The sequence below is a fragment of the Triturus cristatus genome, chromosome 1_2 (genome assembly GCF_964204655.1).
Source record: "Triturus cristatus chromosome 1_2, aTriCri1.1, whole genome shotgun sequence".
In the NCBI taxonomy this organism is placed as follows: domain Eukaryota; kingdom Metazoa; phylum Chordata; class Amphibia; order Caudata; family Salamandridae; genus Triturus; species Triturus cristatus.
The window spans coordinates 106,986,609-107,000,196 of NC_140580.1; the positions used below are offsets into that span (position 1 = coordinate 106,986,609).

At 45.9% G+C, this 13,588-nt stretch overlaps 1 protein-coding gene across 2 annotated transcripts in view; it reads right to left on the reverse strand.

Annotated features, from left to right (window-relative positions):
- LOC146866908 (uncharacterized) overlaps window positions 1–13,588 on the reverse strand; it is a 783,565-nt gene that overhangs the window by 399,544 nt on the left and 370,433 nt on the right. The window lies entirely within an intron of this gene.

A 13,588-nucleotide genomic window follows, 5' to 3' on the forward strand; every position in this document is an offset into this window, starting at 1 on the left:
GGGGGAAGAGGGGGATATGACGAAAGAGAGCGCTGTGCTAAAACATGTGTTACGGCGCCCGGGCATAGCCCGCAGCAGTAGGTGTGCTGAGAATGCAAGGACTCTGGAGGCTGCAGGCAGGGAAATGCAATGGAGCACATAAGCATAAACATGAAAGTGCACCATGGTAGGCGCTGTTGTGGGCTGCACGAACACAAATGGAAACAAGACAAGCCCGGCGGAGCGTGGCGCGCGCGCTTGGCGGGGGCGGTGGAGCGCATTCCAGGCGGGGGAGCGGACCCTTTGAAGTAGCCAGTGGGCTGAAGCGCTTCCCCAAAAGTGGATTGCATGGCGGCACGATGCACGTGATTGTGCGCGTGCTCGCCATGCAATCCTCTTTTGGGAGCACTTTAGAGAGCCCCTTACTATAGTCTCGCTGAGCGATCGCTTACGCGATAGCTAGGCGAGACCTAAAAAGGACTTTGACATTCATCTCTCGAATCTCCCTCCTGTCACGACCTACTTCACCCGCATGCGGCACCTCTTAGTAACCACTAAACGATAAATCACGTGACCTCCTAGCCCTAAAATACCCTTCACTAGAACATAACATTTCCTAAGCATATGCAAATGCACAGCTCACCTTATTACGCATTTGCATGTTCGCACAAAACTACTGGTTGCATTGACTTTTCAAACTCCTCTAAATTAAATAACCACCTTCAGTTTTAATATCCTAACTAATCAACCTAAAATAAACCTCTCTAACAAGAACCTACGTGTTAGACATGAAAAACATCACAAGAAGAAGACTAAAAACGGTTACATTTTAACCATGCGTGAAAATAATACCAAAAATAATAATCATCATAAATATATGAATCCTCTAACACTGGATTTTCTAGGCACTGAATAATTGCTTCAATGCCGTGTCTGGGGTGGTATGCGTTATGTAAATGCAATTATAATACAACAGGAGGTCCTCTGAAGGCACACCCTTGGTTCCCCCAGCACGGCAGTATATGTGCTTGCTGTATCTTGTGCGCATCTGCTTTGTCCATTCCTTCTTTATGGAGCTGTATCCGCCAGCCCATTAACTAGCACTGTAGGACTTTAACAGATTGTGAATATGCAATGGCGGTGGTCTACACAGCCAAGCAAAGCTCTCCCTTATGCCCACAAAACCCACAACTGTGCAGTGCTGTTCCCTTCTAGGCACCATGAATGCATTGATATCCCTCCTGGCTGACAACCGACCGAGAAAGTACTGAAGATGTATTTGGATCCTCTGCATCTGGCCGCCTCCCATTCTGGATTCCGCAGCAACCACAGCACCGAGATCGCCCTCCTCGCTGCCACTGACGACATCCACATGCTACTCAACCAGGGACAAACCGCGGCCCTCATCCTTCTAGACCTCTCCGCAGCCTTCAACACCGTCTCTCATCGCACTCTCATAGCCAGACTGCATGACGCAGGGATACAAGGAGCCGCCCTTGACAGGATCCTATCCTTCCTCTCCGGCAGAACCCAGAGGATCCGACTCCCTCCCTTCCTGTCCAAACCCACAGAAATCAACTGCGGAGTACCCCAGGGATCATCACTCAGCCCCACGCTTTTAAACATTTACATGGCCCCCCTCGCCGCCATCGCCAAACATCATGGGCTCAGCATCGTATCCTACGCCAACGACACCCAGCTTATCCTCTCGCTCACAAACAACCCCGTTGACACCAGACTCTGTTTCCAGGAAGGTATGAAGAACGTGGCAGCCTGGATGAAGGACAGCTGCCTGAAGCTAAACTCGGAGAATACCGAGGTCCTCAGCCTCGGCCCCTGCACCTCTGCCTGGGGCAACCCTTGTGGCCCTCTGCCCTAGGGAGCCCACCCACCCCTACAGACCATGCTCGGAACCTCTGCATCATCCTTGACTCCCCCCTCTCCATGAACCACCAGATCAACGCCATCGCCTCCACTAGCTTCAACTGCCTCTGCATCCTCCGTAAGACCTTCAAGTGGATCTCCCCAGACTGCAGAAGGACCGTAACCCATGCACTCATTACTAGCCGGCTGGACTACGGCAACGCCCTCTACACCGGAATCAACAAGACTCTCCTGTACATGCTCCACACCATCCAGAATGCCGCTGCCAGACTCATCCTCGGGACACCACACCATGAGCACTTGACCCAACACCTACGAGGCCTCCAATGACTCCCCGTCGAGAAGAGGGCCACCTTCAAACTCCTCACCCACATCTACAAATCCGTCCACAACATCGGACCCAAATACCTCAACGAGAGAGTATCCTTCCATGTACCCAAGAGGAACCTCCGCTCAGCCGACCTCGCCCTGGCAGAGGTCCCCAGCATCCACAGAAACAGAACCGGCGGGAAAGCCTTCTCCTACATCATGGCCAAAACCTGGAACAAACTCCCTGTGAACATCAGACGCTCCCCGACCCTCCACAGGTTCAGGAAGGACCTCAAAGCCTGGCTCTTCGACTGATCCGGAGCCCCCCCCCCCCAGCACCTTGACCCTCACAGGTGAGTAGCGCGCTTTACAGACCCCTGATTGATTGATTGATTAGCATGAAATGACCCTCCTCGGGGTTGTTCGCAAATGCTTGAGTTCTGCTAAGAGATACCTAGAACCAACACATCAACTCCACAACTGCCAGTAAAAGGAAAACGAGGCAACTGCACAACCACACATCTGCCTACAAGTGTCTACCCTCTACTGTAGGAAGACAACTAGAGAACACCACACCACCACATCGCGAAGAAGGCTAAAAGGAGGCAAACCAGTAAATACCCATCAGAATGGTCAAGACAGGAGTCAACCACTCCAGTGTCCACCTGCAAGAGGATAACCAGAAATAGCAACAATCACTCACCAACTTGCCTACAAGAGGATGAGTAAGAAACACCCCTCTAGACTCTCTTCTGCGGTACAAGAGGAGACATCCACTCAACTGTAGGAAGTCAAGAGACTGCCACTGTACCACCTGCTGGCCCGAGGCACCAGGGTACTTTTATATGGGACATAGATTTCTTGATTGGTGAACATCAGGAGATATGCTGTGCCTTTGAAGAAGACCAGCAAGCTTTATAAATGACATAATGTGCTACATCATATCAGACCAGACACTATCACAACATATCATATACCATGCCATAGGAGGGAGCTCGCCTGGTTTATGTAATAGTTGATTGGCACGGGTGTCTCTGCCTCGTGCCTTCTAAGCATTTCCCCTCATGCTCTACTTGATAATAGAACATGGTGTCACTGCGTGGCAGAGGTGAAGGGTCAGCTCCCGAGAGACAGGACCAGGGAACAGAGTGTCGACCAGTTTCCTAATTTAAGCAATCTGACACTGTTAATAAAACGCCACATCCAAGGCATGTGACATTCTCCGCGCATTCCTAATGAAGCAGGGCGGTCCCCCTCCGCGCCGTCCGCATCATTATCCGCCTCTTCCCGGGGAGGCTGCCATGGCTGCGGCCCTCTCTTTCCCGCCGCCGCTTTGCCCATGTTCACACCTCGATAATTTAATCTCCTTGCTGCTATGCGTTGCGCCACTTAGAATACCATAATTGCACACTTTCTGTGCATCAGCGGCGGTATTACTGCGAAGTCCTCGCCAAGCTGTTTATATTTAACTTCTAATGAGGGAATGGGGCCGCTTAAAGGACGAAGAAAGTTGTCCAGTTGGAACGGGAGCTGGAGGGCTGCCCGGCCATGAGAGACTGCAGTGTGGTTATGAAGCCTTTGGGGCTGATGCAGAGACGGTAACGGGAAATCCTGACATTTCTGGATGAAAATGCTAGATGCCGAATTGACTCACTCGACGTGAGAGACACCTAATGGCGACACTTCCTGCCCCACTCCCTAGGCCGATGGAGGAAGTCGGGCTCGAGAGTCATTGGTGCGCCAATCAGCATAGCCGCAGCGCCGGGGCCACGTGCTCGAGGAGCCCGTTCCACCCATACTGCGCATGTCTCGGACTGCTCAATGAGGTGACGCTTTTTGCTTGCATTTGGACCCACTCTTGCTACGCAAAAATTCCCTTCCGCATTAAGCATTTGCTCCACAAATCGGCGAATTTATCATGAAAGGTCAGAGTTTACACCAGGCTCATGGCTTAACCAATGAAATGAGTCCTGAGGTTAAACTTTAACTGTCTTAACCCTTATTGCAAAGCACGAGGGCCCTAGGCACGGGCACAGAGGAAAGCCATTACAGGGCAGGTGGGGCATTAAAGGAATTGTGAGATTTAGGCTTGAGGCTGGTGGTCGCCTGTACCTAGCGCTGGGACACCTCAAATGAGGTAGCTATGCGCTTTACATTACTATTATTTATTCAACAGGTCAAGACCTGACATTTTACTCTGATTCAGGTTTGCCGAATATTTAGAAGCACAGATTTTTTTTAAACACACAGCTGCCCTGCCGGCCTTTAGTGGAAGCATGGTTTGCCCGAGCTCAGTGATTGGAAACACAGGATGTGTCCATCACAAAGGAACTTACAGGAATCCTTGATTCGAACAGGGTAAAATTTCACTCAGATTTGTGTTTTTGTATTTGCATGTGTTGTGCAGCATCTCTACTCTAAAGCCTCTACAGATGGCAACAGCAGCTGGTAGAGGGGTGGGGATGTGACTGAGACATGGGACTGCAGCAGCATGAGTTACAAAGAAGACTGTACAATAATACTAGGTTGAGGCAGTGACATAATAGAAAATTGTAGGCTCCCAATGGAAGATTTGGAGCGGGACCCCTAAAGTTCATGTAGGCTGTGCAAAATCTTCGTTTTGATCTCCGGGCTGCTGCTGACCAGCTCATTGAGGTGGCTTTTCTAAAGGTGATGACTGGTCTTTTTGGAAATATGCCTCCTAGGACAGGATCACTTAGTGCAATTGGCCAATTCTTCTTGACTATATTACATAGACTATTATTCTGTTTGTTGTATGTGAGAATTAGCCATATACTCTGTTTTTCCTGTGGCTTTTGACTTATTGCTGTAGAACCTGTTTCGCTGTCTGATGTTCTAAACAACAGTCCTGATCTGCTCACAGCTTGAGTTTTTCTAATTGCTGTGTCAATAGTGCTCTCTGAGTATCCTCTTGCTAAGAACCTGATTTTAATTTCTCTTTATGTAACCCTCAAATCGTTATGGTTACTGCAAATTCTTCTGATTCTAAGCATTTCTCCATATGGGATGCTACGTTATGAATTCTTAGGATGGAAACTTCTAGCGTGTAAAATGGTGTTGCCAGCTGTTTGTTTGTGGGGTAGTTTTGTTTCAATTTTTCTATCTACAATATAGACCTCTACATCCAGAAAAAAACCTGATTCTCGACTAAGAGTTGCTGTGAAGTGCAAATTGATATTATTAACGTTAATCTGTGAGATGAAGTTCAATATGCTTTCTTTTGTACCCCGCCAAATCACAAAAAGGTCGTCAATATACCTTAACCATACAACAACATGTTTATCTAATAGCTCCTTGTAGTTTGCTCAAAGGACCAGCTTCTCCCACCATCCCATGTGTAAGCAGGCATAACTCGGGGAGAAACTGGCCCCCATTGCAACACCCCTGATCTGCTGGAAAATTTCGTTCTGGAACATAAAGGGGCCAACCAAACAGTCAGCGCCCTCAGCAGTGGTCAAGCCACTCCTCCCCTGCCCTAGACCAGACCTGCCCAAACGCCCGCACCCAACCAAACCCTTCTGCTTTCTTGCAGTGCGAGAAGCAGAAACATAAAATGGTAGTTTTACCATTTTATGTTTCTGCTTCTCGCACTGCGAGAAAGCATTGGGGCGACGCTCCTCCGCCCTAATGGAGGAGCCGCCCCTGGATAAGTGATCACCACACTTAATGTGGTTACTCGTACAGTATCAAAAGAATTTCTCAAATACAACAAAAATAGTCATCATAAATAAGAGATCTGACAGAGGGTTTCTTTTGTCGATATATATTCTCAACAGATCTATGCAAAAATCAGTTTACTTCTTATATACAAAGTGCAAACGATGCAGTGCTCAAGTGGATGTGACAAGACAAAAATTGTATAAACACAAGACACTGTAAAAACCCAGGTTCATCCATTAGTTAGTGAAAGAAACATGTTGGCAATTATTGCACATTCATAATTGATCCTAAACCAAAAGTGAGCCTGGGATAAAAATGTTGATGCTTTGACACTGGCTTATTCAAAGGGTCTCTTCAGGACCAAATCGTTTGGCTTAAGACCAACAAGTGCCACATCTTATTGGGACACTAATGTGTGTTCAATAGCATCCTTCCAGATCAGCGTAAAACAGGGGCCTGCTGGGTCCCACCTATATAAAGTCTCACAGGGATCCCTTGATGGACAAGAATTCACTTTGTATGTGCGGACATGTAAATACTCCATCCACAGCTAGCTCCAACAATCGAGCACCGAGTTAGGTGAAAGGAGGCTTTTACTCGCCAAACCGTTCCAACCATGTAGAGAGAACAGTCTCCTTAGTTTCGCAGTGTCGGCAGGCACTGAGGGAGGGTGTAGACTATTGAATTCAATTAGGTGGTGTTTGTGGGCTGACTTGAAGAATGTTTAAATAAAGGCACAAGGAGGTGTCCTAGTGAAAAGAGGGCAAAGGTCTCAAAGCTACTTGAGATACCGAGGGGTTTGAGGCTGTGCGGTGATGATGGGTTTGTGGGCACAGACAGCCTGGGAAATGTGATATGCACCCATATAAATGTGTATGGAAGTCGAAGAACACATGTAGTCCTATGGTATGTTGCTAGAATTGATGAGGACCTATTTGATGGAACAAAAGGAGCAGTGGAAGAGGACTGTTGTCAGGCTAGTTCCAAGGTACTGAAGTTGTAGGGCTTCCCTAGCAATGTCAAAGGTCAGGCGGCATGTAGCCCATACTGACCACTATACCGGGTCAGAAACGGATTGTTGGCCTCCAAAACATTCTTGACTCTCCCTTTTTCCTAACAGCATAAGCTACTTGGAGAAAGGTACCCCACAATGAACGCTTGTTTTAGTGCAGCCAAAGAAGATTTGTTTTTAAACTTTCTTTCTTCAAAACCAGTGCCTGCAATAGGATTGTAGACGTACAGGCACTCACCATCACAGAGTAGCTGTTTCCTCCTGAGATGTCATGGTACCTCTCAAAACCTTTGTCCCTTTCCTCCACAGCTTTCCTCCCTTTGTTATGTATCACACATTAAAGATGTTTCTTAAAGTGGTGTTTACCTTTTCTTTGTCATGAAGTACCATAAGTTCAAAATGTTATTTCAAACTCAATTGATTCTCCTGGGTACTGTGGCAAACACAAGGGCAAGCTCAAGGGAGGTGGTGCGAAGGTTGGCTGAGATATATTTTGACACCATTGTCGCACACTCAATACCTTTGCATTCCAAGGCTGTGTTATCACTTACAAATACCTCTTTAACAAACCTAATACAATGAACAGATCAACAGGGCTTCTTGTCAGTGGAAGACTTCTCATAGGAAAACATGGGCAGAGCTATCCTGTGAGTGTGCAGCGTTAGGTATAGCTCCAGAGCTGTCCACAGTCCTGGACATCTGCACTCCAGAGGATGGAAGTATCCAGTGGTACTGCAGTTCAAAGACACAACTCACAGCTAGTAAAGATTGATGGTACCCATATAACACCTCAATTGAGCAAATTCCAAAAATATAGACTCCTGTTCATTGGTTTTCATGAAATATGCCCAAGTAAAAACAAAATTGAAATAAAGTCTACTTATACTAGAACCCATTGGTCACAGTCGAAATATCTTAGTCTCCCCCTAGAGTAGTATGGTATACAAGCAGATGTTGGCTGAAACAAGGGGTCTCCATCGTGTGCCGGGGCTGGTATGTTGTTTCCTACTGGTCGTAGCAACAAATCCAGTAAATCTTGAGTACTAGGCCTGCCTTCAGCTATAGGAATGGCTCTCTGCTTGCAGTCAAGAACGAGCTGAATCCCTTTTGTGGGTGGTGAGGCGTGGGCCTTTAGGACACTCTGGCCCTGCAGAAGCCAGCTGCATAGGGGGAAAGATCCTTGGAGCTGAGGCAATCCTTTTTAATGGTGGAAGGGTGTAGGACTGTTTCCAACACCTCAACAAAAAAACCAAAAACAACAGTTTCCAAGCCTGGATGTGTCAATTAACCAAATCGATCTCAAATTTCAGCTCAATTAGCTTTTACCCAGGGGTGCAGGGGCCTTTCAATTTGCTGGATCGTACACAGTCCATCAGGGTCAGGGAGGGACATCTACTGCGGCTTTTGGGTATCTTCCAGCACTCACACTGAAGGCTTATGGAAGCCATATTTACGGCATGCTTAATGTAGAATGGGGGTGCAGAGGGTGACCTAGATAGTGGAAAGAGTGTGCTTAATACAAGATCCCCGATTGGTACAGTCTTGCATGCTTGCCGGGCAGAGCTACAGAACCTGGCAGCTACGCTTGCCTGCATTATGTCCATCTCCACCCTCTCTAGTGAGGGGTATCCGGTAATGGCACTCTGGGTTGCGCTCCCCTGTCTCCCTGGGTTGCTTGGTGATGTCTCTAAGACAGAATTCCAGGCAGGTGCACCAGCATCGGGGCCACGGGTAGCTCTTCAGGTTTCTTCAAAGCATTGGTGAGACATGTAACTTTTTGTTCAGAAAACACCAAAGGACTTTGATGTTCAAATTGGTCACTTTTTTTTTTTTTTTTTTTAAATGGGCTCCAATTTTCATTTACAGTTTGGGGCAGTTGGGCAGACGTTCACAGCCGTTTAGAGAGCTGGTATTATTCACGTGTAGACGTGCCAGCCAATCCTGGCACAGGGCATCACTGTATGCTTTCTCATACACTGGGGAGTCAGGGGCAGGCTTGACATGGAGCTGGAAAACCAGACAAAAAAAATATAACTCTTCAGTGGTTCAAATAAAGGACATACAGGACAAGTAGAAATATGTGAGGATAAATGGTGCTTAAGTCGTTAGACAATTGGCCTTGCGGCCTTCTCCTGGGTACAGCAGATAAGTAGCCAGACGTACACAAAGATACACCTGGATACCATTTACACTCTGTAAACAGAAGTAAGGTAAAAGCTAGACTAGGTGAGCATGTAAACTTAATTTGCTATACAGCGTTCAGTCCCTATGGCTAACTTTTTCCTGAGTTCTGGAGTTGAAAGAACCATCAACCAGCATCAAAGTTGAGGTTGCATATGTTCCCTACAGACCAGGATACCGGGTATTTAATCTGAAATAGAGAGTTTGGTACCCAAAGGCACTTTGACTCTCAGGGGTGCCTTTGTTGAGCAGTCAATGGATAGCATATTCTAGATGGTCTGAGTGAAGTACTAAGGATAGTATACCACAACTGTCACACACATAGCTATGGAATTCCAAAGATATTACTCAGTTTATTAAACTTTAATAACATTTCCGGTACAGTGAACAATGAGGGGAATGGTGAGCCTCGTGTCTAGCCCTAGATTCTCTTGAGATACAGCCATATTTACATTTTAGACAGGGTCCATGTTCTATGGTTCGTGGACTGAATGAGAATTCTTTTGTTGTTCAGTTCAGCAGAATTATTCCTATAGGAAATATAGGCTAAGGGTAGCCTGTAAAATGTCAGTACCATAGACAGCTCTGGAGCTGTTCAGAGAGCAGATAGTAGAGAAGGGTCGCTGAGAATGGAGGACAAAGACTGACATTCCAAAAAGCATCCAATGCTAATAAGTAGTCTAGAAGCTCCAGGCCTTTATAGTACATAAGCAGTAAGAGAGAGGAGAAACATGTCACAATAAACCTTGCGGCCATCTTGTATTAGTATGGTGGAATGTATAATAATAGTGGCCATGTTAAATTAAGCAAAAAAAAGGATGAGCAGTTTGAAGAAAAATGAAAAGCACTTTGGAGAGCTATGTATCAATTTGAAGAGCTCTCATACAGAGCCCCAACACATGACTCGAGCCTCTCCCGAAAACCACAAGGAGCAGACACTCTTCAGGAGGGAAAACAGTGCTGCACCCATGCTTCACCAGGCAAGCTGTAGCATCACAGGAGAACACCATGCCCACAGGACAGAGGGAACTCAGCAGGGCCTAATGGTAGAGAATCAACAGAGACCTTCCAGCAGTCACAAGGAAGGCTTTACAGAAGTGTGGGACTGCCCTTTAGGGAAGTCTGGCACTGTCTGATGGGCCAGCTTCAAAGGGCCAGTGCGTGACGGGACCGAAAATAAACCAGCCCACACACTGGCCCTTTCAAGTTGGTCCTCATGGCAGTGCCGGCCTCCCAAAGCTTTAAAGTGGCGGCGGACTCCGTGTCCCTGACTCGCAACCAGACCAGATTGTGCACCCATGAACAGATCAGGTCTCCTGTCGATAGCTGCATAATTCAGTTTGTGATCTCAATTTCCTGGCTTTGACATCTGACAAAGGATTAACAGGGTGTCTATTTGGAATCTGGCAACCAGAATTATGAAATCATTGATTAATATTTTATTTACAAAAGATTGTGTGCAGTTTATGATGTTGGGTAAAATTTTGCTGAACGTGTAACCGGGACAACTTAATTCTGGTTAATTTGGGTTTTGCTCCTTACTTATCATTAGTTAGTAAGCTGGGACTGTCGAGTCAAATTTTCTTGGATGTTGTGGAGTTCCATAGTGATGGATAGATATTGTAGTTGTACAGAACACAGTTTCAAGAACTCACCTAGCACTGTGTGGGCTCTAAAGGCTAAGAACCTCCTTCTACGCTTTGCCGCAGTGTGATGCTATGCTCACGATGATACAGAATAGTTTCTCGTGGATAGCGCGGAGCTGCAGCAGGACTCTCGATAGCTATATAGCATGAACATTGTCAAATTTGGGCTTCTACTTCGAGGTAGAAACAAATGGTGAATGATCAAATAGGGGCAGAACTAAGCCTTTCAAATTGCCCTTCTCAGTGGTCAGTGCATTGGAAGTTATCAAAGTATCCCAATCCAAGATGCTGTAGAGATTTTTCCTGTGATGTTACTTCATGTAATATCACAAAAGAGAGAAATAAGGGAGAAATTGAGCCTTCTCTGACTCCCCTAGCTAACGTTTAATACTCACTAAACAGAGAAACGCTCCACAAACTTAAATCCTCACAGTTAAATGTGATAGTGAAAAGCAAAATACTGTCCCTATTATCACATAAACCTAGAGTATAGTTAAGAAGGAAAAAACATTATTCTTAAAATACTGCCCTCACACACTTTGCAGTGTCATGCTTCATCATTGGGCCGCGTCAAACGCCCCCGTGCAGACCAACACAGTGGGCGGAGCGCAATGTTTTTTGTAAGATGAAGAATAAAGTGGTGAGGAGACAGAACCGAAAAGGGGTTTGACAACATAGAACAAATAGTGTCTAAAGAAAACAGAACAAGGACAATATTCCTAAAGGAGGGACCACAAAAGTGCAGACATATATATTAAAACTGTCTAGGAGGGGACTTATTTAATTTTTATTCCTGTCACCCCCTGACAGGGTTAAAAGTAACTGGTCGGGATTTTATTAGGGGAGGTAAAAGCCCCTAAATCCCTGCTGCTATTACCAACATGTTTCTGCCCAAATCAAACGCTCATAAGAGTCGTGCAGGCATTCATCAGGGTGTTGGTCCCTTGGTTATTTCTCTGGGTCTACCCCCAACTCGGGGATTCGTTACCTTCTACTGAGAAGCGGCCAGTCGCCTTTACTACTTCAGTACTCTGAATGGTTTCCGAGAGTGAACAATTATCTGAAAGAGAGTAGAACATATTTTATCGTTCCACTCATCTACACCCCCTTGCATTTTAAAAATAAGAATTACCCTCACATCTCTAATGCCACAGATCGTCTTGTCTCCCAAAAGTGTTCACCACACAACACCCCCCCGTGAGAACTGTTATTCATCACACAGGTCAAAGACCCCTCGAATTCATTGTACACGTGACGTGATGGAAAACGATGTGAAGCCCCACACCACAACACCACGAGTGTACACGTATTTGTACACATTGAGTACAAAACATCATGCTGTTAATTATTCGTACATGCTGGTTCTGCTGGTTATGAACCAAAATAAAGAGGGACTTACAAGGGTTTATTGGAAAGTCTCCAAACCCGGGACCGGTGAGAGGCCGTGGTCCTATAGTCACACTCTATATGCAGGGGAAAGAAGTAAAAATGCATAGTATCATCAATTCCCTCGCTTTAAGTAAAAAACGCTTCTTTTTACTGCTCAGACCACTCGTCTCACTTACTACTCCAAGAACGCACGGCACTAATCGTCCCCACAGCGGTCCTCCGTCGCCGAAGACAGAGACGAATTCTCTTCCATTTAAAGCCATGATTATTCATTCCGGTGGGAGGGCTCTGAGTACACGTGATACTGCATAGTTCCGGCCATCTAACAGAACGCGAATGGAAAGAGAAGACGGACCAAATACGGACGGGAAACTATTGAGTGAAAAAATCACCCGCCGACATATTGGAGGTCCTGTATCACTCGTGAAAGGTCGGAGCTCCTACATGGGTATCTATATTCCCAATTGTGGGAGTAACCTCTCGATGATATCTTTCTTTAATAATGTTATTCAGGCAAGCTAAACCCATAATAAGCAACCTCACAAATGCAAAAATGAGTGGCCATAGTTCGTGTATTACACACGCGTTAAGTGTCGAATGTGACCAGAAGACACTCTAACATCCAAGCACACTGGTGGTTGAATAAAGAGGACAATAAACAAAACCAAACTGCAGGTGCAAATCCCTTTCAAGATGATATTATTACCTCAGGTGGTGAGCCATACTCTCAATACAAACTGACTCCACTAAGATAAATCATTTCTTACCCAACCCATATAAATGGAACCATGGGATGGAGTCATTCAAACCCACTATACTGCTTTTGAGTCTGTCTACCCAACGTTGTTCCCTACAGAACAGGAAGTTAGCAATGTCTACTGTATTAGGTGGTATAAAGGGTTTGTCCAGCACAGTCCACCTCAAGTCATGTTCACTATGTTTTTGTTGGTGAAAATGTGCAGTAAGTTTTGTGTTTGTTTTCCCGCATCGTATAGTACTCAGATGTTCAAGGATGCGTGTTTTTACTCTACGCGTAGTCATTCCCACATACAAAAGATTACACGGACAACGGATTAAGTAAATCACGTTCTCAGTGTTGCATGTGGTATGTTTTCTCTGCTCCCACGGTTTGGACGTCCCAATGTCAGCCTTTTTTCCATTTAGAGACAGAGGGCATGCCCTACAGGAGCCACAAGCATAGTGTCCCATCACGGGGGGCAGAAAGTGTTCCGGTTGGGGACCACTATTGCCAGGCATGATAGCTCTCGGACGTGTATTGACAATAGTATCTTTTATACTTGCACTCTTTTTGAAAGAGAATAGTGGTTGAGGTTGTTCTAGTCCATTAGAGTTCAAAATCCTCCAGTTCTTTTGGATTATCTTTTTTATATGGTTGGATGCTGTACTGAATGTAGTGACGCAAATGCTGCTCTCCACTCTTTCTTTTTCTTGTGTTTGTAGGAGCGTTTCCCTATTGCAATTTCTCGCTCTTTTTTGTGCCTTGGAT